Source organism: Aulonocara sp. 'chitande type north' Nkhata Bay, linkage group LG18, assembly GCF_057382095.1.
Source record: "Aulonocara sp. 'chitande type north' Nkhata Bay isolate Kocher_YH1m ecotype deep benthic linkage group LG18, A_spYH_male_GT1.1, whole genome shotgun sequence".
In the NCBI taxonomy this organism is placed as follows: Eukaryota; Metazoa; Chordata; class Actinopteri; order Cichliformes; family Cichlidae; genus Aulonocara; species Aulonocara sp. 'chitande type north' Nkhata Bay.
This window is the reverse complement of record NC_141361.1, coordinates 31,113,620-31,139,273: the sequence shown is the minus strand read 5'-3', so window position 1 is coordinate 31,139,273 and position 25,654 is coordinate 31,113,620. Positions and strand designations below refer to the sequence as shown.

Here is a 25,654-nt window from a genome sequence, read left to right as displayed (position 1 = left end):
CTAATGGTACTCTGCAAGGGCACAGCTTTGAATGTGCTACAGAGCTGAGAGTGTTTTAGCTTGAAAGAAAAAAAGAATATAGAATCACATTAATTTGAGTGGGGATGTTGATCTTTTTGCCAGTTGTGAATACAGGAGGAGACTGAAAGAAATAAAAAAAACCAAAAAAACACCAAAGTTTCCACCTCTTTCTGCACAGCTTCACCCCCCAGGCGGTGGCCAAAAACTTAAAAAAGAACGGAAACAAACTGTTCACTGAAGGAGCAGCTCCGCATCTTCATAACAAAGTAGCCCTTGTTTAATGCTACATCTCTGTCTCCAAACAACAAGCCAGAGCAACTATAAATACAATCAACACCATGAATTATACATAATTTCCACAGATCCTCAGGGTGAGCTATGTTCATGAGAGGCTCCATCACATGGTGTAATTACAGAGGTTACAACAGTGGTGATAAACATATTGCGAAAACAAATTAAAACTTGTGCTACCCTGTTCGCCACAAAAGAATCCAAAGCTGCCTGTGAAGGAGAATTCAGAAATGAAAGTTACTGACTGAGAGAGCCTTCAAAGCGAGCAGTGCTGGTCAACTGCAGCGTTTTGTAGAACCTGCCAGAGGCTTGTTACAACTAATTTTCAGAGGGTTTAGTCAGTACTGCAAGGTTATATTTGCAGAGTGGGGTCTACCAATCGTAAAACCACAGGTTCGGTTCCTGGGATGTTTCTCAGGCAACATTCCCAAGACACATCCCAGCAATAAAACAGACAGACTCTATCAAAATATGCCCGAGGAGCTCATCCAAACCTTTAATTCCAGCAAAGGGAAATCTTAAAACTATACCTTTCTATGCTTCCAACTCTGTGGGAAAGGTCAGCCCGTTCTCACTCCCGACGCGTAATATACCAACAATTTGTCACGTCTCGAGGCGTTCCATGGGAACGCGAAAGGTGACCTTCCTATGCTACGCGTCGGATTTTGGATGAAATCGAATAGAATGACGCTCCTGCAGTAACACACATTCCAGCCGTGTATTCCGGCCCTAACCCTAACCCTAACCTTATCCCTAATCTTAACCACCACCTTAAATGCTTTCCAAAGTGATTTAAGTAGAATAAACGTACATGTGTAGATCATTCCAAACGGTTCTCATATTTCCTCATTGTCAACTCGTAATATAGGGATATGTTGGATGGCCGAAAGCGCAATATACCGACGATTTGTCACCTAGCATAAAATGTTACGCTGTGGGAGTGACAACGTGTTGGAAAGGTTTGGTCAAAGTCTTTTCTTTGACAGCATGACTGTGCCCCAGTGCACAAAGCAAGCTGAATGAGGTTGGGTTGGAAGAACTCGGCTGGCCTGACCTCAACCCTATAAAACACTTCTGGGAAGAACTAGAACGGACACTGCAAGCCAGACCCTTTGGTCCAACATCCAAATGCTCTTCTGGATGAATGGGAAACAATTCTCAGCACATTCCAAAATCTTGTAGAGAGCCTTGCCAAAAGAGTGGAAGCTACTATAGCTGCAAAGAGGAGACCAACTTTTTTTTAAATACCTTGTGATCTAGAAAAGAATGTCATGAAAGCTCCTGTAGGTCTGATGTGTAGGTTGCAGAATATTTTTGTTCATATGGCGTATTAATATCTGCAAGTGTCTTGCATATTTGTTTCATCTAGTGGCCCTTTACATGCTGTTTTATGCTAAATTTAATTCTCAGAATCTCTTTAGTGAAGTGAGAGAATGCAAATCAACAATATCAACATTACCATTTACACTAGATGAAAGGTAAGAGTATTAATAGTCAACAGTTAACTCTTGGAAACATAAATGTCTGCACAAAAATGCTTGGCCATTGCTGTGATATTTAATGTATAATTCCAGTATGTACACCAACCGATGAACCAAATAAAGGATTTAATGACTTACTGATCCACAGCCTTCTGGTGCCATTGAAATGACCTATTTCATCTGCCATAATTGTGTAGAAGTGCAGCAACATATCACCATAAATGATCTTTTTTTTTAATGATGTCCAAGAAAATATTACTAATATTACTAAATTATTACTAAATTATATTGTGCCAACATTTAGGCAACAGAAGACAAGGGGATAAATTATTTACTGTTCCTTTAACTAATATAGTTAATGTTTTTTTTGGATGGGGAGCTCAAAAATAAATAAATGCATAATTTATCAAAATAGTTAATTTTTAAATAATGGCATGATTTGCTATAATCTGTCATTTAAAAAATAGAAAAAGTAGTTCTTGCATTAAGTGAAAAATAAGCTTCATTTTTAAGAACAACTAGTCATTATCCAATCTAACAAAAAAGTCAGATTTTCTCACCTTAACATTTCTCTTAACAGTATTTTCTTTAATGTTATAACACAATTCAAGTTGACCTTGAAGACCTTTGTGAATGTAAGCTAAATGACCCCACTGCAAAGTTTTATCACACTTCATTCAAAACTTTATCACGTTCACAGAATGACACCGGTGCATGCAAACACTACCATAAACCTAACCTGCTTGGCAGAGGTAAAAAAAAGGGTTATGAAAATGAAAAAGCTCAAACAAGGACACAAGTTGTCTGCTAAAGTTGTGAGTTTCTACAGTATGCATTAGCATTCAAAGCATAAAGCACAATCCACTGCTACGCCTGCACGGTGTCTGCATACATAGAACATACATCTGAGGAAAGATAAGCTGACCATAGAGGAATTCATCCTTGGCAAAAGCATTCAGTACAAAGGCTTCCCATTGCTATTCTCAGCACTGCAAGCATCACCATTACCACCCCGGAGCACTACTAGCACACTGGCTAGTTACTATAGTGCCATGCATAATACATCAGCCTGACTTTGAAGGGCTTTTCTCTACAGATATGACATCACTGAAGAAATCGCTTATGGAAGGCAGCATCAAAGTTCCGCGGCCGCCTTCAGCTTCTGCCTCGGACCGTGGCTAAAGCTCAAGCCCAAGCGTGAGAGCGTTGGCATCAAACAGCCGAGATGACGGTTTAATGCGAGTTGGGGCACCTTGTGAAACACTGAAATGTCAAGAAGCAAATACCTCTTCAAAAACACTCGTAAGTATCATTTTAAGCTGCAAATGTGACCATTCTGGACAATTTTGGAGAGATAAGAATACTTGCTGCTTTCCTAATGGGTCATGCTTTCTGAGCATGACAAATCAAAGTCTTCCGGTTACTTTTATGGGATGCTCTGATGCCTCTTTGGCCTGACAGCACAGACATGTTATGCAATTTGAGAACAGAGCTATCAAAATCATCTTACATCAGGACCAACACAGCAGATGATGTCAAATGATGAGTCTTCATCCATTCAGCCATCCATTCATATTTACAGCTGGCCTTATGACCCCCATTAAATTAGCATTAGCGGCGGTTTGCCACGGTTATTTTTAGTGCTTATCACCCACTACAAGAACTGAACCAATTCCGCTTTCTTTTGATTCTTGCTTGCGAGGCTTCATCTAAACATAAAATAACATAAATGGAGAGATTCCCTAAGCTGCATGCCCACTTTCAGTGGGCTTCGTTTTGGCTTCTTTTCATCATTATCTCCAGCAGAACAGGACATGCTGTTGCATTCCCAGTAGCACTGATACATTTTTAGCAGTTTGTACAAAACAGTGCTGAGCTGCAGATGGGTTTGAATTGCCACAAAGCAACAACACAAAGCCACAACCGGCACTTCCCCCAAGCATCTGTTTAGCTTTGTGAGCTAAAAAAGAAAAGTGGATGCAGAGGCTTATTAAGCCACCTCTCACTACTGAGATGACACACGCGTTTCTGCTTCAGACTGGCCTGTCGTAGTCACTGCAGTGACATATGTGCCTTCTCAGTACTGGCTGGGATTCCTCTTTTTCCTCTTTAGCGAATGAAAAAATGATGCCACCTCTGCCCTGGAGTGTATATGGTGTGGCCAGTTTCTTCTCTTTCTCTCTTGCAGTACTATAAATAGTGGAGAGTGCTGCTGTCTCTCATATTTCATGTGTCACTGGCTCCCACAGTCACAAGTGAAGAATGCTCACCACATATATAAAGCCTCTTCTTGCCTCCCTCTTCACTCGCTTGCACTACTTCACTCTCCTGATAATCATTCTCCTCGTTCCTCTCCGTGCTCAAAGACCAGGTCTGACTCACCTTTTTTCAAACAGCAAGGACTGCAAGAAAAAGTAAAGCATTTTGAATCACATTAAGCTTGCCATGATTTTTAAAAGAAAAGAATAATAGCAGTGACTTTACACTTTGTGTTTTAATTTGAATTTGTAAAACGAACACTTGCAAATGCTCAAAAGTCAGGGTAGTGCAGCACTCGCATCGAAACCCAAGGCAGCAGTGCTACAATTAAAGGCTGTATTGGAGGGTATGCACATACATAATTTTCTACCAATCAAAAGTTGGTGGTCATTTAGAAATGCCTTTTACTAGAAGGAAAACCTTAGATACAATTATGTTTTTTGACAACCAGGGTGGTTTACCATAAGACTTGGATAGTGTAACTTGTGGATACTGCCTGAGCCGTGGTGCAAGTGGAGCACAGGCGAAGTTTGTTGTACCTGAGCTTTTTGTCGTTTTAATTTGTAGGGTTCTCATTTTGTTCATTCTGCTATTTTCAGCAACTGACAAACAAAATCTGTTAAAGGTGAGAAGCATGCCGTCTAGCTCTACTCCCATCAGTGACTAAAAAAAGAACAGAGGAAAAGATAAGCTAGTATATGTTGATTGTACCCACTTAACCCTCTAACTTCAATCAACCTTTAAGCTAGCTAAAAATAGGACTGTACTGTTGTTGAGATGCTGAAAAAGCTTGCCCACAAAAGGCTTTTTCACATCGGAGGCTACGATAAGGTTGCGTGAATTACCTAAAATTTTTGTTGAGCTGGCCGTTGATGACATTTTTGGCAGGCGCTCATAGTCATCAGGTGTACGCCTGTGCGCCTGTTGCTTCTCATTCTACAGTTCTACAGGTTGTGTGAATATGTGTCACACTGTGCTGATGTCAAAGTTCAGCTGTGTTGAAGTTTGACTGGGGCACCTGTGAGTGCTCCCTGGTCAGCGGGCTTGTGCTCTGGTTTGTTCAACGCAGCGGGAAACTATCATTGTGCAGCATAAACCATAGAAAAGAATGGGGTTCAGAGTGCAGTGCAGTGTATGCTGCTTCCTATATGAAAGGCAGCAGTCTTAAACCAACTTTAAAGTAAATATATCCATGTTGACTGCTAAAAAATGGTTTTGGTCATAGCTAATTTCCTCATTCATGAGTATTGTATGGAGGGGAATTTTTTAGATAACGTAACCCATAAAGTTGTGTTAAAACTAGCAGCTTTGAGTAACAGGAAATTATCGTTGTTTTTGCCTTGATCAGCATTTGATTATGGTTGGGGTTGTTTCATGCATCTTTTAATGCATAGCGTGTAATTTAATATTGTACAGCTGTACCTTGCTAGTAGAGAAGGAAGCTAGCAACTTCCCAGTGTTAGCTAGTAACTTCCCAGCTTTACCCATTCACTGTTTTTTTTTGTTTGTTTGCTTTGTTTTGGGGTTTTTTTGGTAAAGCGAGTGATAGCTAAAGGGCCAAACCCCAGGCTGCAAACAATCGTATCAGTTGCTATGGCTACATTTTTTTTTATCAATGATGCTTTAGCTGTGGTGATTTGAAAAATGGAACCAAATCTGAATCTGCGAGTGTATTAACTCGCATACGCTGACCACAAAACTCACACTTTTCACACATTTTTATGCCACATGTGCATTCCACACACACATACATGCACAGCTAAAAAGAATTCCATATCTGAGGTGGGGCCATTTTAATAAACCAGAGTGTTATTACTTTGTTGCATCTGATGGGCTTTTCCTAAGGTTTATTATTTAAAAACACTTTACGGTTGAAATCATATTCTGATGTATTACAAGGCTATTGCATTTCATTTCCTTCCACTTACTTTAAATCAACATCTTTTAGTTTTTTGTCCTGGTGTGACGTTCATCAAGACCTAATAGCAAGCTCTTTCCTTTTCAGTGTACCTATTTTTCTACTCTTCTAATAATAATTTCCTGTCCTGATTCACATATTATTTACTGCTTCTGAAGCATTTGTTGTGCTCATAGTTCTCATGGTAGAGTAAGTGCACGAGGGTGTTTTTCAGCCTAATTATAATGGTCATGTGGTGCAAGAAATTCGTATTAATTACATTTTTTTCTAGGCACAGAGTAGCCAGATGCCCCCACTTCATCTTGAACACAACAATCGACTCAAACAGCCCTGTGGAAGTTGCTGCTCAATGTAGAGAAAACACTGAATTATCTTTTAACCTCTCCTAAATGGGAAAACAATAATGTAGCTCTCTTTTTTTTAACCTCGAGTGAGTGTTTGGCTTCAAAAGTAGGTTTTTATTGGGCTACTTTTTGTCACTGAAATCTGGCAACAGATGTACAAAATTCTGGCAACAGATGTGCTCAAATCTGGCAGCAGATTTAACAGAGCTCAGAGGGTGGACATATGAAATTATCTGCAACATGCTTTAATAATCTGTCAACAAAAGACCACTAAGCTCTAAACCAAGGCTAAGGTTTTAGTTTTTACAATAATATTAAATATCCATTTTATCCAGCCAGCTGCTCTGTCGTGGCTTACAAACTATAATCACATCATCTAAACTATTATGATGGTTTAAACTAGCAGTGAACCCCAAACATTTTCTATTCTCAGTAGAAATTCCATAATGTTGTAATCTACAACAGAATTACAAAAACTTCTATAATCCCAATGCCACTACAGGAGCATCTCCTCAATTATCTACCTATTTTCTTGCAGAGATAGAAAACCATTCACACCTTTGGTCTATTTAGAATCGCCATTATCCTAACCACAAGCATGCTTTTGGACTATGGGAGGAAGCTCGAGTACCTGTAGAGAACCTACACAGAGAACACGCAAACTCCACACAGAAAGGCCTCACATATGAGTTCAACCCAAGGACCCTCTTGTTGTGAGGCTACATTGCTATCCACCACACCACCACGCCGTCCCTCTCAGTGAATCTTTTTGGTTGTAATAACTTAGTTAGCTTTAGGGACGGATCATGACTAAGAGGTTAACATAACGAACATGTGCTTAAAGTTATAATGTAACTTGGAGATTCTAACCCATCCAAGCATCTATATCTATTTATTCTGGAAGAGGCTATAAAAACTGAAAGAATCTGACAAGGGTCAGTCAGTTTGAGGATATATTAAACTTTTCTGTTGGTAAGACTGATGCTTTTACCACTGTTAGTCAGTGTTAGCTGTTATTAGCCATTTTTGGTGAAATGGTCTTTGAATATAACTTTGTTGGACTCTGATTGTGATGCTTTTTGAATAAACTCTCACGTGATGTGAGACTGTGAGAGTGTAATCAAACTTATTTTTAGAGGGAAAATGTGATTTTTAAGATGCTAAGTCCTAACATTAGCTAGCTCATTGTTAGCTTATAACCAACTATTGGTTGTTTAGCTAGTTCTTGTCAGCTGTCTGGACATGGACATGTCTGATCTACTGACGATAAGTAGTTGTGTCAATATTGGGAATAATATGTAAATGTGTTAGAACCGCGACTTCGGTTCAGTAGATGAGAAGGAAGAGGACTGACACGTTCCCAGATACTGTAGGGGATCACAATAGGAGGGGCTTCTAAAAACCTTTAACTTGACATTAAGTGGCCTGTTGCTCTATAACTTAATTTCCTCCTTACCTCCCATCATAATTGTTGCTCACGAGCAGAAGGTGGCACAAAAAATATGAGTCTTACAAAACTGCGTAAAGGGAGTACAACTTCATGCTCCAACACTGTTTGGACACTGCACTGTTAGATCTTCGAAGCTGAGGCTTTTTGAAGTTAGAGCTGGGAAAATTAATGCAAAAATATATACATATATATGTATAAATAAAATAAACACAGGGTTTAATAGTGGAAGCAGATAAACATGCAAAATGAAAGACCATGCAAACCTTTCAAGATTTAAAGGAAAACATTTTAAAAAAAGATCGAGTGAAACCGACTTTGAAGCCGCCCTGCTGTAGAACTAGAAGATGCAGACGTGTAAATTTTGAGAGGCCACAAAAACTGTTAAGCTCAAAATTATAGCTGTGTCAAGATGAATGCCTCCTCTGTGAAACATTTCAAAACGCAATATATTTTGATTAACAAGTTGACTGAAATAAGTGGAGGGCATACATAGCCAGCAAAATAGGTGACGTCAGTCAGACGACCAGGGTCGGACACAAACACGTGGCTCTAATGTTCTAGTGCACCATGACTAGGGCTGAACGATTATGGAAAATAATCTAATTGCGATTTTTTGCCCCAATATTGCGATTGCGATGCGATATGCGATTATTTTTTAAGGTCTTTGTCTTCTGTATTATTAAACAAAGACAAGCAATACATCATATAGTATGGCCAATACTATATTACATTAATTTTAAACTGTTCTTTCCTGGAAGACAGACCTCTGTTATGATGACATGAGGTGATGCATGAATTGATGACTGACATTTTTATTTAACTTCTTCAATCACAACAGTATATTTGAACATACACAATAGTTTATTTTTAGCTTACAAACATCTGAGCATAAAGTGCTGACAAGGAACCCTGGTGTAAACATTAAAATGAAAGTCAGTACAATGTGCAGATTGCAGAAATATACATAAACAAAATCAGTGGCTTTACCACACTCAGTTTTTCGACATCTGTGAACTACTAGACAGTCATTCAATTAAAAAATAATATTAAATAAATAAAACTAATAAATAAAAAATACACACATCTTACTGATCTCTGCAGTCAGTAACATTACACATAAAGTGCAAACATAATAGCAATTGTATAAACACACACACAATAAAGGCGTGAAATTGGACGGTCAGAAGGCTAGTTCTGATTAGCGTCACCGCTGTCTCGGTGGAGTTTAATAAACTCGGCCGTCTGCTTCTTGCTATCTAAAATATAACCAGACACTGGTGTAAATTCTCGACTGTCTCATACTTCTGTTTAATAAGTTTTCTGTTTGACGTTTAGTCAGCTGTGTGAAAACCAAGGAGGAACCCACCCGGGGGATTAATAAAGTTTTATTTTATCTAATCTAATAACTTTAATCTCAGCCAAACCGATTTACTCACGAACAAACAAAACACTGAAAAAAGCCCAACAATAACATTTTTAGGTTGTCTAAGTGACTTATATATTACGTTTAACCCGAGCAGCGAAACTCCGCGGTGATCTGAAAATGATGTGCCGGGAGTTGTGCCGTTCTCGGCCGCATCAGTAACCCTCGAGCTCCCGGCTAGCTGTCGAGCTGGTGGGTAGCAGACGCCTCTGAAAACGTCGAAGCACTTTTGCAAATATGGGATATCTTGATAAACCGAGCAGATATTCGATGTTTACACAACTACTTTCTCGCCTGAAAATATTTTAAAAGTTTATTTTGTGACCCAGAAAGATTAGTATGAGTAATTTTAAAACTTAGTAGCGGCCGCCATTGTTGGAAACTGGAGTTTGGCTGAATTCTGGGATATGGTAGTAATTTGGACAGCCTGTGACGTAATCGGTCTACAAATGCGGCCTCAGGAGGATGCAGCCCATGAATTTGGACATGTCCAGAGTATAATCGCAGCCTTTGCGGTTAGAAAATTGCACTTGATCATGTCGCGATATTATCGCAAATGCGATATATCGTTCAGCCCTAACCATGACTCCTTTTGGAAGTAATTCTTTGACAATCAAATGTAATGAGTGTTTATATAAATGTAAGGAAGAGGCCATTGTTGTCTGATCAGTGTCTTAACTGTTAAGACAAGTTAATGGTGGATACTGCATTATTTCCCTGCCACAAATCAATGGAATTCATCAATTTTGCTCAAAGGCTAAGATAAGTAAGGACACACTGTCTTTTTGTTACTATAGCAGCTGAGAGGAGTACAAACGTGGAATTCCCAGCTCTAACTCACATATTGAAGCACATGGTGTGCAGTATGTTAGCCAGCTGAGCGAAAATCTCGGTGGGAATTGACCCTTAGCCAATAAACTGCAAAGTCTCTTCGTCTCTCAGTCAGACACAATACTTAGTCATTAGTGAGACGCTTAGCTCAACCTGACTAATCCCTATTAGTCAAACTTAAAAGGTCTGAGAAAAAATATTTCCTTGGAGTTGCAGTCAGGAGCACATTCTGGGTAGTAAGGAGCATAATGGTCTTATTTATTTTGTCTAGCAAACAGAGTGTCTGATAGCTGATTCACTTCATTTACATCTGTTTCCCAGTTGCAAATGTCCTGTTTATTCTCTGTCTTCAAAGCTGTTTAAAATACTTCAGTCTCTGCTTTGTCTCAGATGTGCCACTGAAAATCTTTAAAAAGTCTGATCTGCATTCTAATCAGTTTCCAAATTCCCAAAGAGTCGGGGTTAAATATAACCTTGAACGTAAAGGAAAATATGATGATGGAAAAACATTACTGTTATTAAAATGTGAATTGGATTTTAGCTTACATATAGCTGGCTCATTCACTAAATGGTTGGCTAAGGTGGTCCTCTATTGATTGCTCCTGTGTGCTTCTCTGGCCAGGCTGGTCAATGACAACACTCATTTCAGCCAATCCCAAATCCAGAGCACTGCACTAACAGCGCGGGTGTGGCCACGTGAGCTGGAGGGGTGGGGTGGGGAGGGACGACTTTCACGGGCACTGACTGGAAACAGCATTCTCATTATTTGCACTGCTTGTTTTGCATCTAAACCTCCCATAACAAGACCTTTACAGCTAATTACCCCTCTTAATGTTTCCAGCAAAATAAAAATAATATCCAGAGGGGGGAAAAACACAATTGTATTACAATTTTGTCTTCATTCTGGTTGTTCGGTGTGAGCGTACCAAGCCATTGATTAATGGCAATGACTGATAGATCAGTAAACCTGATGACTCACGTTATGTTCAATTGTCAGCTGTCTGGAGACATGAGGGTCAGGCCTCTAATCCGCTGACAATAAGTTATATCTGGCGTATGTGGTTGCTCTCTTATGACATAAGATAAGATAAGATAAGATAAGATAAGATAAGATAAGATAAGACTTTATTCCCACAACGGGGAAATTCTTGCGTCACCTCAGCTCAGGTACAGATATTAGAAGGAAATACAAAAATACAAATAAGTACAATCAATGAAAAAAAGTAAGATAATACACTATACACAATGGTAGCATACACAGTATGTGATTATGGATATAGTTGGAAATATGGAAGACATAAACTATATAGCTTGATAAAGCTATTGTACCACTACTATTCCATATATAAACAGACATACATAAACATGATGCCATCTTGGGCACTATAATAAAGATGGCAGGGCAACATGGCGGCTTCCACAAACCAATACATGCTTTTATGTATTTGTAATGGATTAACTCTTAAGTTTATGAGTATTAGAATCTGTGTATATTTAAGAGTTCAGTGTGCTTATTCTGTTAAACAACCGCATGCACACACAAAATAAACTTGTTGCACTGTTGTACATGGGTTGTAGATGGACATGCGGAGTGGTCTCAGTGGCACTGGACTCGTGCACTTTGGAAGACCTGCGCAGAGACTGACAACTCGGTGACGTCGAAGCGCAGAGGTGGGCAGTCAAGTCTTGCACGTTGACGTAAGGAACCCTTGCTACAGTTTTGCCTGTCTGCTAAAGGAAAGCAGCATTGCAAAAAGAGTAACCAGTTTTTCTCAGTAATCATGTTTTCAAAACTGCTGAAAGCTGAAACAGTAACTGACAATAATAACATTACATTAACACAATGCAGCTTGACAGCCAAAAACGTATTATGCCAGCCTCCAGGTGCTTGCTTGAAGCAGAGGTGAGGTAACTTTACTCTTTTCTACTTCACATCCACATTTCAAACTTGTAATCACAAAAACGATGACTCAAGTGACATCCCTTTGGGCAATTTATCAGTCTTTGTGCTTCCCAAGGGCTTCACCGTAGACAGTAGATACATAGCCCTTAAGCAACAATGAACATTTTCTGAAATAGTTCAGTGTTTGGGAACAACTGGGAGTAGCAGTAGCAAATATACTGGGAATGCATGTAACAATTGCAAGTCGGCTCACAGAGAGAACACGGTTGCAACAGCAACCTGTGCAATGCTGTTGTGTCTTTGTAAAATACTATTTTTAAATATCGTTTGGGACAAACTGGTGGCTGTCTGACCGTGCATTTAAGCATTGTCAGTCCACCACCCATCCTCTCCAAATAGCTGTGCACTGCATTATCTGAGCTACCCCACAACTGTTCATTATGGATGCACTTGTGTGTGAATAAAATGGCTTTTGCCTATAAGCATAAGCCACAGGTACGAGCCACACACATCACAAAGATACCCAGACTGTCTAGAATGCGATGAGGGTTCAGCTGAAGTGTGGCCTACATATGCAGTTTTCTTTGTGCTACATTTGGCCTTGCCTAACAGTGTTGGGTCAGCCTGCAACTCAACCACGTGTCCGTTTCATAAAGGCCAGATGGGCATTGTGACATTTGAGGTCATGTCTGGCCTACAGAACATTTGCCAATACCGTGCCTGTCATGGTAAAAGTAGCCCAGATTAGGCCCAAATGTATCCACTATCTGGGATTAACTCTGGATACAGAGAAAAACGCTACTACGGCTAGGTTGGAGCTTTTCCAACCTCACTACTTTAAAGAACAGAGTAAATCTATCAACATGGAGGTCCACGCTGCTGCCTCAAATCTTTGGTTTGCAGCTGCCTGAATGGGACGCCGAAGTGCTGAGCAAACCTTTAAGATAAAGAGGAGATTAGTGACTGTCAGGGCGCTGGCTGGATGTGAGTACAGTGAATGAAGAGGCATTAAAGCCAGACAAAGCAGCACCCAACTGGCCAGACGCCACTTCCTCTACCACACGTGTACACACACACAGACACACACACACTCTTAGAAAACTGCAGGCAAGCAACTGCTGGCAAAGGGTTCGAAATTAATGAGCACTCGGGGCACCAAAATGCCCTTTAAAGTTTAAAAAATGCTTAGGACATAAAAACTGTCAGAAAGAGAACAGATAACACTGCCCTCCATTTTTGAAGAACTCCTTTGCTTTTCATCCTCGGCGCATTTAATTGGTGGTGTGGTCATTTTTTTATGGCATTTAATAGCCACTTAAGGGGATTTTTTTTTCCTTTGCAGCACATCGAAAGCGTTATCGGTCACAAAATAATCAAGGACACAGCCTGAAGCGAGAGCATGCACTGACACCGTGCAGTCTGTAACAGACCCCACACAAACCACACTGTCAGCAAAAAATGAAGCAATGGAGGAGTGGAAGATGGAGTGGTTGGGACAACCTACAGTGTTTATTCACCAACAAAAGCCATTAGGAGCACACAAAAAAAGTAACAATGAGAAAAAAGGGGGGGCAGGAACATCCTCTGTAACAGCACTGATTTAACACGTGAAAAGTCAGTATGCATATATCCTCTGCCGCTTCCAAAGAACCCAGGTGGTGGAGTAAAGCAGAGTGAGAACTGCTCTCAACAGGGTGATAAGTGTTGAATGGGTGTTTGACCACAATGTGTCATTTTTTTAATTATTAATATTTTTAGCTTTACAGCTCCAAAAGCTTTGCATGCTTTCTCCCGGCAGCATTAAAGATAGAAAGCTCATTCGTAATTATGTAAGGCCCACTTACTCGTAAGAGTGAGAACAAAGAGCGCCTGTCAGGCTGCAGTCGACGGTCCTTCAATGCCCACCGAGTCAAAAAAACACAACAACACACACATGCAAAGAAGCGAGGGCACGCAATCTAAATCTAAATTACATGTGGGTAAACACGAGACAAGAGCTGCTTCCTTTGTTGGGACAATAGAGCATCACTGCCTTTATGTGTGTGAGTGTGCAGTGGAGGGTAAACAGAGGGCAGAATATGAGCATGCAATAATTTAACACCCCCCCCCCCGAAGAAAAAATTGAAATGAAATGGACATCGACTGGGAAGACAAGTTTACTTCTCTTGTTTTCTGCAGTCAGAAACCCTGACGCCCGGTTCAAAATCAAGTGATGATGCGTTATTTACTAAATCTTCCATGCAGTATAACGTAATAGCATTTTTCTGTGATGCAGCTAATTCAAACTAGAACAAACTATGATAATTTCTTTAAATAGGTTGACTGTAAATGTGGAATATCACTTGTTAGCTGTTGTGCATTTGGTTGGGACTTGAATTAGCACAAAAATGAGCCTGATATCAGACAGAATTCTTGATCTTTTTCTCAGCTAGTTACACACTGACTCCAGCCTAACCAGGGAGGGAATCAGAATCAGAATCAGAAAGACTCGGGCATTAGGTTCTCCCTAAACAATGATTAGATGCTAATATTTCTTTCTGAATACTGTCCACACTGATGCATCCCATTATCTTTTGGGGTATTTTTCCATAAGGGGGAGCAGAGCAGTGGAAAACCAGGTCCTGTTCTTTCATCTGTTGTTCATTAGGCTTGGTGGTGTCAAAAATAAGTGAACACTCATAACTATTGGGTCTCTTTATTTAATACCTTTTCAGAGATACATAACGTTACATTTGATCCTTCTGCTCTAATGGCTATCTTTGGAGTGATACCTCAAAACGTCACTTTCTCAAAACACGATTCGAGTTCTATTGCCTTTGCTTCACTCATTAAGGCACCTTGTACTTTCAGGATGGAAACAGGAAGCTCCTCCCACACATGAACAGTGGCTTGCTCATGAGGTTTTTGCATTTGGTAAAGATGAGATATACACTGGCAGGTTCAACCACCAAATTTCTTAAGGCGTGGCAGCCATTTCTAACATACATGGAAATATTTAAAATGTTTTTAAAATTTAAAAACCACCTTATCTGATACCAAATGTCTACATCACTATTGTGGTTAACTGTACACTGAGTGTCCCTTATACATTTTATTTTTATATTTGTGTTTTGCTTTGTTTTGTTTTTTGTTTGTTTTTCTTCTCCTCTCTTTCTGTTATCTTTTGGGGTATTGTAAATACTGAACAGCAAAGTATTGTATATTCAAAGTTTTGTATTAACATGCTGTTGAAACTTAAAATAATTTTTTTATTTAAAAAAAAAAGAAAAAAAATTGAACACTACCCTGTCACGGTCACAAATTAAGGATGCTTGAAGGCAGGTTCACAATACCATTAATCCCACCTGTGGTGCTCATTGGACTGCGTTTTACTTCAAATGTATTGGAACTAACTATGAATGAACTAACAAGGTAAGAGCCTTCTGTTCACTCTACTACAGGCTGAACAGAAGTCTTTTCTAATCTCACTGTTAAAACAACCATTTCAAAGCCCACAACCATTATGATAAATATTTTTTAGCATTGTTAAACATATTGCCAAAAAGTACATTTCACACGCAACATAAAACAGCAAAGTCCAGGGGGGCAACTCTCCCACCCACCTACTCACTGTGTCCCTCACACACTCCAAGCTAATTGGGAGTCGCCCCTCGCTGACCTCCCCTCACGCACAAAAAGAGTCATCGCCATGACAGCAGAGTTTTGCTCATTATCCCCAACAAGGGTCTGCCTTGTTAGAGCACAAACTGCCACGCAGTACCTGGCTGACATCACAGAAAAACCCGAGTCCATGTTGCCACAGCAACCACAACTCGGCAACCATGATTTGCCGGCGTTTTACTCCGTGGGGGATTGATTGGGTGAGCAATGCAGTGAAAGGTGGATTAGGAGTATTATTGTTTCCCTCGGTGCAGAGGGAAATACAAGGTCTGAGCTTTGCCAGACACAAAGAGAACGGTGGACCCGTTGAAACAATGATGAGAGCACTGGCCCCAACTTGGCTTAACACAGAGATGAAAGATGCCTCTCATTTATCCATTACTCATTAATTTGCTAATGTGCTGCAGTGATTAAAAAGTAGTGCGATGGCCTTCTGGCTGAGCAGGCTGCGGCTTGCTCCATGTGGTTACTAAATTGAACTAAATGTCATTGTTTAACTGAGCACATATTCACAGCCATGGTTGCTTTTTCTCTAAAATGTCTTTTCAGTTCACAACCAGATGGGAGCCACAGCAAATGTAGGTGCAAAGCAATAGGAGACTTTTGCAGCTGAAACACTCGACCATCAGGTAAAATGAACAAAACTCAGGTGAAAGAATGACGCATTTGACAAACAGCCATTACCCTCTTCATGTAGCGACTGTTCTGCTCCTCTCCCCTCTTAAAGCAGAGGAGAAGAGAAAACCACTCAGTACCTAAGACAGGAGAGCAAAGTGCAGCTGTTATTTGCCATCATCCATTAGCGAACCAGTCCAACCCATGAGTGAAAGCTGCAAAGAGAGGATATGGTTGGTAGTCGTTCAGTTAAACGCCCAAGCTGTGCTGCAGGTGCTCACACGGTGTCCAAACAGCAAATGTCAACAGCGGCACTGCAAATTTCCGTGAGTGTTTCCATTTAGATACACTCAAAGTTGAGTTCTTCACTCAGGTAAATTCAAAGGAGACCTTCACAATGTCACATTTTTAAACCTCAGCCTTAACACTTTGGTCAGTGGGATGTTGTGTGTGTTCAAATATTTGAATTAAATAAAAAAAAGCTGAAAGCATTAACTTAAATGTGGGCTGTGACATACTTAAATCGAAAACCCTAAGAGTGATTCCCAGGCATGAGTGATAGTATAAAAGTCTGGACAGAAGATTTTTTTTTAGAAATATTTCACTGTCTTGTGAAAGTTCACTAAAATGCGTGGGTGTGAATGAGATTTCTGAGAACTTAATGACTTATCCAGTACTGGAAACTGGTGATAAATACATAATAGATAGATAAATGAGCTGAATATTTGGAAAAGTTAAGGCAAAGGACTGGCACAAGAGAAGCCTATCACCTGCAAATGTGTGTGGATATGAGAATTTAACTGACGAGATGTCATTAAATATCTCTGTAAAGAAGATCAGGTCAGTATTAAAGGTCATGCTAAAAACAACCAAAAAACTACAAAGAGACATATAATTTGTAACATTTTCTTGAAGGATTTTTCAATTTCAATTAAATTTTATTTCTACAGCGCCTACAGACTCTACAGACCCTACAATAATACATACAGAGAAAAACCAAACAATCATATGACCCCCTATGAGCGAAGAACTTTAGGGACAGCGGGGAGGAAAAACTCCCTTTTAACAGGAAGAAACCTCTGGCAGAACCACGCTCAGGGAGGGGCAGGGCCATCTGCTGCGACTGGTTGGGGTGAGAGGGGTTTTTATCTCACTGTACATGAATTTCTTTCACTTTCCCCTGAGAACACAAAGTCATAGTGGCAATCGTTGATGTTTGATATATTTGTTAACTTTGTTAAATAATTCTTCGTTTCTTTTTTTTTTTTATTGCTTTAGTTTCATTTGTTCTTTAACCAGGTTTTACAAAATGCTGCCCATGGTGTTGGCACCTTGTCCTGCTTCTTGCATCTCCTGCTGTGTTTCTGCTCTGAGTGGTTCACACAATAAAGAGGTTGTTGACCAGGCAACCTATCTCTCCATCTACACACTGATGGTGGGAGGGGGAGCCTGCTGTGTGATATGAATCAGATACTGCCATGATTGGAATACAATGACCTGGCAACACAATCTCTCTCTCTCTTCTCTCTCTCTGTGTCCATGTCTCTCTCTTTTTCAGAACAAGGTTATCAACAGAGATTATCTGGTTAGGACAATGGATGTAGATAGTGAAGACTTTACCTACAATTCATAGCTCAGTTTTCCCTGTATGCCATTTTTACATCATGTTATTACTGTAATGATGGCTATGAAATTAATAGCCAGAGGAAGAGAGCTGCCCTGTGGTATGGAAGTGATAATACACAAGTGAGATATTTGCCTTTGTTGACAATTAGTCACTATAATAATTACATAATAATGTCAAGAATCTGCAGAGGACATTAGTATTTTATCTGTAAATCTTACATAATATCACTATAGAGGCAAGAGAAATGATAATATAGTAATGCACCTGCAAAAGTAGGTCATACGATGTTTTATTCTAATGAATTATTTGTCAAAACCCTATATGCTATTATATAGTGTATGTATAATATGTCTAATAAAAATTGAAGACCTTTTTTTCTCTGTAATTTCATCACTGAAGGGGCAGCTGTGGCTCTGGTGGTAGAGCGGGTCCTTTTCCATTTGGAAGGTCGGTGGATTGATCCCTGAGCCCCCCAGCCCACATGCCTTCTTGCACAAGTGCGTATGCAACTGTGAGAAAGCGTTTAGGCATAGATAAAAACACTGTGTGATTTGCGGTAGAAAGTGCTTTGAGTGCTCAATTGAGTAGAAAGGCACTATATAAGAACCAATCCACATCCCATACTTTATGTTGAGCTCTGGACAAGTCAAATTTTGAATGAACTGCCTCAGAATGCTGTGAATACTCACACTTTAAAGTGCTGAGTGTCACCGAATAAGGACCAGTCTAATAAGTCTATTTAGGTTACGCAGTGTTTTAACTTAGATCTCGCTTTTGTGACTGTCACCACCTATAACAGCATGTAAATTTGCTAATACCTGGGAACATTACATTTAGGCTCGCACAGATCCCACCGGGGTGAGAGACAGCCTGGTTCACCTGTGCCCGACGGATACAGCCACTTAAAACGGCTGGCTGGTCTTTGACAGGCCCATGGCCGATCCTCGGCCTTTCCCCAGCCAGTGCTGAACCTTTCCGTAAAACATTGATACAGATATTTGTCTGAAGCAAATATTAACTCGAGTTTGTTCAGACTGAACGAGCAAGCCACAAGGCCGAAAGTGACACATACAGGCTGCGGTTATTGCTGACTACTGCTGCTGAATATAAAAAAAGAAAAAGATTCTTTAATGGCACTGAAAATGTTTTTATACGAAAAACAAAACCTAAATTCAAATGCCCCTTGATTATTACTATTAGCTCAAATACATTTTGTAAAAACAGTATTTTGCACAATCGGAACAAATCTCTGAGGAATACTTACCAAATCATGTTTGGTAAGTATTCAAATCATATTCATAAATCTGTAACTTGAGCTCAGTTAGGGAAATCGTTTGATTCTGAGTCTTGCACAGGAAGCAGTAATTCGTGTGTTGGATCGGTCAGTATGAGGTTATTAAAAGTTTGTCCACATCACATGCATCATCATCTGAATATAAAACCTTAATGAAGCCTGTTGAGGCTGCAGTAGCCGAGGACGATAACGGGCTCTTACTTTTCTGAGCCGTGGCAGAGTCAATCACTTTACAGACTTTACGGCTTGACTATCCACCATGAATCTTTAGCAATTAGGCAGAGAAATGACGGTGGGGGGGGGGGGGGGGGGGGGGGGGGGGTTAGGGGCACTGAAGGGGAAGGCGTGGTGTGTTGGAGGTACGCTATTATATCTCAGAGTGCCAGGTGAATGCACTCGGAAGACTGTAATGTCGCTCAGCGTGTTCAGGAAATGGAACATTTTGGAAAAAGAAGCTCTTTGATCAGTTAAATGTTGCGTGACGAGAACAGTGGCTGGCAGGTTCACCTGAGAGTGTTAAATCTGGCTTGTAGCAGTCAGTAAACACAAGCTGTTTGTGTGAGCACTCTGCCGGACCAAATGAATACTGGAGACAAGGAGCTGAAACTGTAATCATGCTCATACCAGAGCTGCAACATGATAATGATATCTATAAAGCTTTACGAGGTCACTTCTGGTAAGTCACTGGTTCCAAACCTGGATGTTGGGACCCCCCGAGGGGTCATGAGATCAGTATGAAATGTTGCTAGATGTTTGAAATGGAACTTTTTTATCATCTTGGCTCCCTGCAGCTGGTGACCTGGCCAGGTTGTACTCTTGCAGGAGATGCAAGGTGCAAGACAATTTTTTGCAAATATTTTTGCAAAGTACTTTCTGACAGTCAATACATAAGTAATACAATCTTTAGCAAGTCTCTCATTCTGCAGATGACCTCGCACTCCACCATTACAAACTGCAGCTCTCGATATTAATCCTTGTTCTCTGTAGCTTTGATTAAAAACCACTAAATAACTACTACAGTACAAACTCAGATAAGAACTTCTTAGACACCAGTTGTAGTCTAAGAAGTTGGAAGGTTGGATGGAGTAGGTTGGACCATAGGGAAGAAGTACTTCACAGCAAGTGAACTTTCAAAATAAAAGTGCTTGAGGTTTCTTCCTTTTAAAAGGGAGTTTTTCCTTCCCACTGTTGCCAAGTGTTTGGTCAAAGGGGAATCAACTGATTAATGGGATTTTCTCTTTGTTTTTATAGGGTCTTTACCTTACAATTAAAAGTTCCTTGAGGCAACTGTTGTTGTGACCAGGTGCTGTATAACTAAAACTGAATTGACCTCAATAGTCACTGCAGCTGGCCATTAAAAAATTCCCCCCAAAAGGCTGCTTAAACCTCAGTTTTTTACAAGGTTAATTTAAGGGTTTTCAGTGCACAGGTGAGGCAGATCATGTTAGATTTGCATAATCCAGCTAGCAGTTTCCCCCCCTTTTCCAGTCTTTCAACTATTTGAAGTTTACTAATTACTAGTTGTGGCTTGTGGTTACGGTTAGAAAACTGTTATTATTAGAATGGACTTGTGTATTGGTGGACTGGGCCCACTGAGAGGTAACAGGTCATCAGAAAATGCACTTCTTTTCCAAACCAAAAATGGTTTCCAAACAAAGTTTGTTTCCCTTTAAAGTACTTCCCACAGACATGTGCTACTCTACATTTTTACTGTCATAACTCCAACAATTAATCTTGTAATTTAGCATAATCTTAAAGGTAAATGCAGCTGCAGACAACACGTTGTTCTGTTTGGTGCAGCTGAAAACACACTCTATAGTGTATCATAAAAATGCTCATTTAAAAATCTAAATTTCACAAATAATTATTTTTATTTTTCAACGGGTAATGACGTCAGACCTGCAAACAAAAACTGGATGATGTAAGTGTATTTTTGTCATGTATTTTTTGCCACACCCTTTGCAGTCCCTATTTAGAAAAAAGTAACATTATTGCTGTTCTCAAATCATCCAAATGTAACTCAAAGATGACATAGTAACTCCTCTGGTTTACAGTCATTTACATGCTAACATTAACAGAAACATTGGCTAAATAACTTCACTTGGTACAAGTGCCAAAAGTGTCAGCCTTTCCATTCGTTCGGTGTCATGATGAATAGTTCACCGACAGGAAACATAACTGTTACTAACTAATGGTGATTTTTTTCCTCTGCACCTTCTCAATATCTCACTTCCTCATCATGAACCAATGACTGCCAAAATGATATAAGCCTGCTGACAACAAGTTACATTTCCCTGTCCTACATTATCTGCTCTGCCGGTTAACCCCCTAATGTCCATCACATTAAACTTCTTATATTGAGGCTAGCCAGCTTCTCAGTTTCAAGGGGGATCAGTGAGCGAAAGCCCTATAGTCCATAAGAGAAAACACAGGAATTAGCCCTAGATTAGGGATCTAAACGGCTATGCAGCCCATGGTGGCTGGAGATGTACTGGTAGGCTGTGTGGGGGCTAATTCAGCCGGCAGTGGGAAACCCCACTTTCTGCCAGGTCATAGAGCAGAAATCCACAGACAACTGACAGGAGCAAACATTATGATGTTAGCTGGTGAAAAACATAGATTTTTTTTTTTGGGGGGGGGGGGGGGGGGGGGGCGACAACGTGATGAATGACATTAATTACTCCACAGTTGAGAGCTGGAGAAACAGCAGAAAACACACTGTGGCGGTGGTGGTGCTTTTAGTGCTCAACATGGAGCACGCAGGCAGCAAGGTGCTCTTCATCCGTCCTCATGCCTCAGTGATGGCTGAGGGAAACTACAATACGGAGCGTCCACACGCATCGCTCTGCAAAGACAACACAAAGACGGTGCAGCCGGCGCACGATGTGCCGCTGACACCCGTGATAATCACGAGAACATCGCTCATATTTAGGTCAGCCTGAAAGTAGCCTAATACCATTTTCACATCAGCCAGCCCCCTCCCTCCTCCGACCCCCACACTCCCCGGCCTGATGGATGGACGGCGAGTGAAGCTGAAATATGGGGGTTCCATTTTCATTCCACGAGCAATGCAAGCGCACCACAGCCCTTTATCGCATCATGCCAAAAGCAAAACAGACACACACACGCGCGCGCGATCCACACCACGCCTCGGAATAAACTGACACAAAAAAGAAAAAAAAAACCCCACCAAACATCTGGCACACACTTCGACACACACACACACACACACAATAAAACATGCAGCCATATTCCCAGCACGCTGCCATGCTCTGGCAACAAACAAAAAAAATTCTAGGCATTTGCACAAATGGGAGGTGTGAGACGAGCGGAAAGAGGACTCTGGAATGACATTGCGCCTGCTTACTGTAAAATAAATTCCCTCGGGGAGGATGGAGAGCCTCCTTTTTTCCCTCTTGACTCCCCTCCTTTCCGACGTGCGAATTTCCCGAAATTCAGACCATGCAAAACAGGTAGTCAGTCATTCCACCCCTCCGAAGTATTTGGTCCTGCTCGGCGGTAGTGCGAAAGGAGAAGGCACAACCAGCATCCGAGAGAGGAGACAGCCAGCTGTGGGGAGGAAATGAGGAAGGAAGGAAGGAGCGGCCGGGCCGGAGCACTGCGCACAGGAGAGAAGGCAAGGAAAGCGGCAGAGGTGCTCTCTCTCTCTCTCGCTCTCTCTCTCTCAGTTCACAATACAACATCACCCTATCCTTGCTAGACAGACGGACAGACGGCTTGAGTACCAGAGTCCGCAGCGACACCCACTGGTGATGAGAGGAACTACAACATGGAGATGATAAGTTCCACGGAAAGGCAGCAGCAGCTGGAAGAGACAAGCATGTCTCACTTATGTTACTGCAGGTACTTTTGTCTTTTAACAGTATATTTCACTAGAAAAGGTCACATTTTATTCTGTTAAATAGGCCGAAGACACTTATTACACATTTGTGTCTTGATTTAAAGAGTTGGCTATTTTGGGGGTAGAAGACAGCCCTAGAGACTGCCATGTATTTCACACTGGTTTTTATTTTTCTATGCATTTCCATAAATGTCTTTAAACAATCTTCCCACTGGCACCCTGAAGCCTGAAAGGTATTAGTCCCAACAAGCTGCAACTGTAGAAAAGTTTAACTGTTTTCATTAAAGTAAACAAAACATATTTTCCATAACTTAAGAACTTCCAGTGGAAAACAACAAGGTCAATGCTGCCTTGGTTATAGAAAAATTGGAAAGATGATTAAATTATAGATGGTAAAGCTGCAGCACAACAAAGTAAGGGTTTATAAAGTATATTTTGGTTTCCTAATCTGTAAAATTGTACATTCATATTGTTCAGTTGTTTACACAGATGCCATTGTAGGAACAACAAGGAAGCCTGCAGTGCGAGAGCACTAATGGGGTCATTAAGATAAGATGGGGCCTGATTATTTAAGACCTTGTATGTGAGGAGCAGGATTTTGAATTCAATTCTGGATTTAACAGGAAGCCAATGAAGGGAAGCCCAAACAGGAGAAATCTGCTCTCTCTTTCTAGTCCCTGTCAGAACTCCTGCTGCAGAATTTTGGATTAACTGAAGGCTTTTCAGCGAGTTTTTAGGACATCCTGATAATAATGAATTACAGTAGTCCAGCCTGGAAGTAATAAATGCATGAACTAGTTTTTCAGCATCACTCTGAGACAGGATATTTCTAATTTTAGAGATGTTGCACAAAGAAGAAAGCTGTCTTACATATTTATTTAATATGTGCATTGAAGGACACGTCTTGGTCAAAAATCACACCAAGGTTCCTGACAGTGTTACTGGAGGCCAAGGTAATGCCATCCAGAGTAAGAATCTGGTTAGATACTATATTTCTACGATTTTCAGGGCCGAGTACAATAACCTCAGTTTTATCTGAATTAAGAAGCAGAAAGTTAGCGGCCATCCAGGTCTTTATGTCTTTAAGACATTCCTGCAGTTTAACTAATTGGTGTGTGTTATCTGGCTTCATGGATAGAAGCCAGATAACACACACCAATTAGATGGGTGTCATCTGCATAGCAGTGAAAATGTATGCTATGCCTTCTGATGATACTGCCTAGGGGAAGCATGTATAATGTAAACAGAATTGGTCCTAGCACTGAACCCTGTGCAACACCATAGTTGACCTTAGTGTGTGAAGAGGACTCTCCATTTACATGAACAAACCACTGCAGCACAGTACCTGTAATACCTACAGCGTGCTCTAATCGATGTAATAGGATATTATGGTCAACAGTATAGAACGCTGCACTGAGGTCTAGCAGGACAAGCACAGAGATGAGTCCACTGTCAGAGGCCACAAGAAGATCATTTGTAACCTTCACTAAAGCTGTTTCTGTGCTGGGATGAGCTCTGAAACATGACTGAAACTCTTCAAATCATTTTTTTGATATGAAAGGAAGGTTGGAGATTGACCCGTAATTAGCTAAAACCGCTGGGTCAAGAGATGGCTTTTTAAGTAATGGCTAACTACAGCCAGCTTGCAGACCTGTGGTACATGGCTGATTATGTGGGTCCATTTAAGGGAAAATAAACTGGCTTTCTGACTGTATTAAAACCACTTGCCCCACATTGTGTAGGTCACAGACCTAATAAATAAATTCATTAATTAACAAACAATACATTTTTAAAAATACTTCAAAGTTACAGAGAGAGACTAAAATGGATTATTTCCATTGTTTTCCATGTTTTCCATGGTTTGGTCCTTTGACCTAATCATTAACAACAAAGTCTTTTGTGAAAGCATAATAAACCAATATTGCTCCCATGGATTCTGCATGACTGCATAATTTCTAGAATAAACCTTTGCCCACAGTGCTCTTAAAATATATTCTCCTGTATTAGATTTTATACAGTAAGCGTATGTCTCAAATGTAAACTGAGGTGTGCTAATAAGCCAGCTTTAAAATGCCAATAGTTAATACTGAAGGGATCGTTCACTCACAGTATTGGAAAACAAGAAGAGAACATCTCTAAAAGGCAAGTGAATTGCAGAGAGCTGTCTCATATCAATAAGCTCCTCATTTGCTGGTGCAGCTGTTTTGCACGGCTACGTTTTCCTGGGGAGAAGTCTAATTAGCCAAACTTCATATACCTGTGTGAGCTGGAGTGTAAAAACAGAGCGCTATCAAAAACAGCTTTCAGTCAGAGTCAGGAAACATTTTTAATAAGCTGTTTGTTTAAACTGTCTCGACCTGGCTCAGAAACCGTGGCGAAAAAGAGTGAGATGCAGGGAAAAGGTAAAAAAAAATACTTGAAATACTTCAAAAACATGAAAGCAACATAAAACAAAGAAAAAGTCAGTGTTATTAGTAGTGAGGATGTGTGAGTGGATGGGTTAATAGTGTGGTGTTGGAGATGCTAAGTGGTACAAACTAAAAAAAGATGCACGTGAGACAAGAGCTTCACTTGAAAACTGCTTATTCTAATATTGACTCTTGTTTGGTGTGGTTTGTTGGATTGGATGATTGAAATGAAATGGCAATTTTACTATTAATTCATTAACAAACAGA

General features: G+C 40.4%; 1 protein-coding gene across 8 annotated transcripts in view; it reads right to left on the bottom strand.

Annotated features, from left to right (window-relative positions):
* ctnnd2b (catenin (cadherin-associated protein), delta 2b) overlaps positions 1-22,792 on the bottom strand; it is a 227,297-nt gene extending 204,505 nt beyond the window's left edge. For all 8 annotated transcript variants that reach the window (XM_086273574.1, XM_086273576.1, XM_086273577.1 and 5 more), the window contains exon 1: positions 22,485-22,792. The gene's annotated coding sequence lies outside the window, so the exon portion shown is untranslated. The remainder of the gene's footprint in view (positions 1-22,484) is intronic.
* Positions 22,793-25,654: the final 2,862 nt, after the last annotated feature.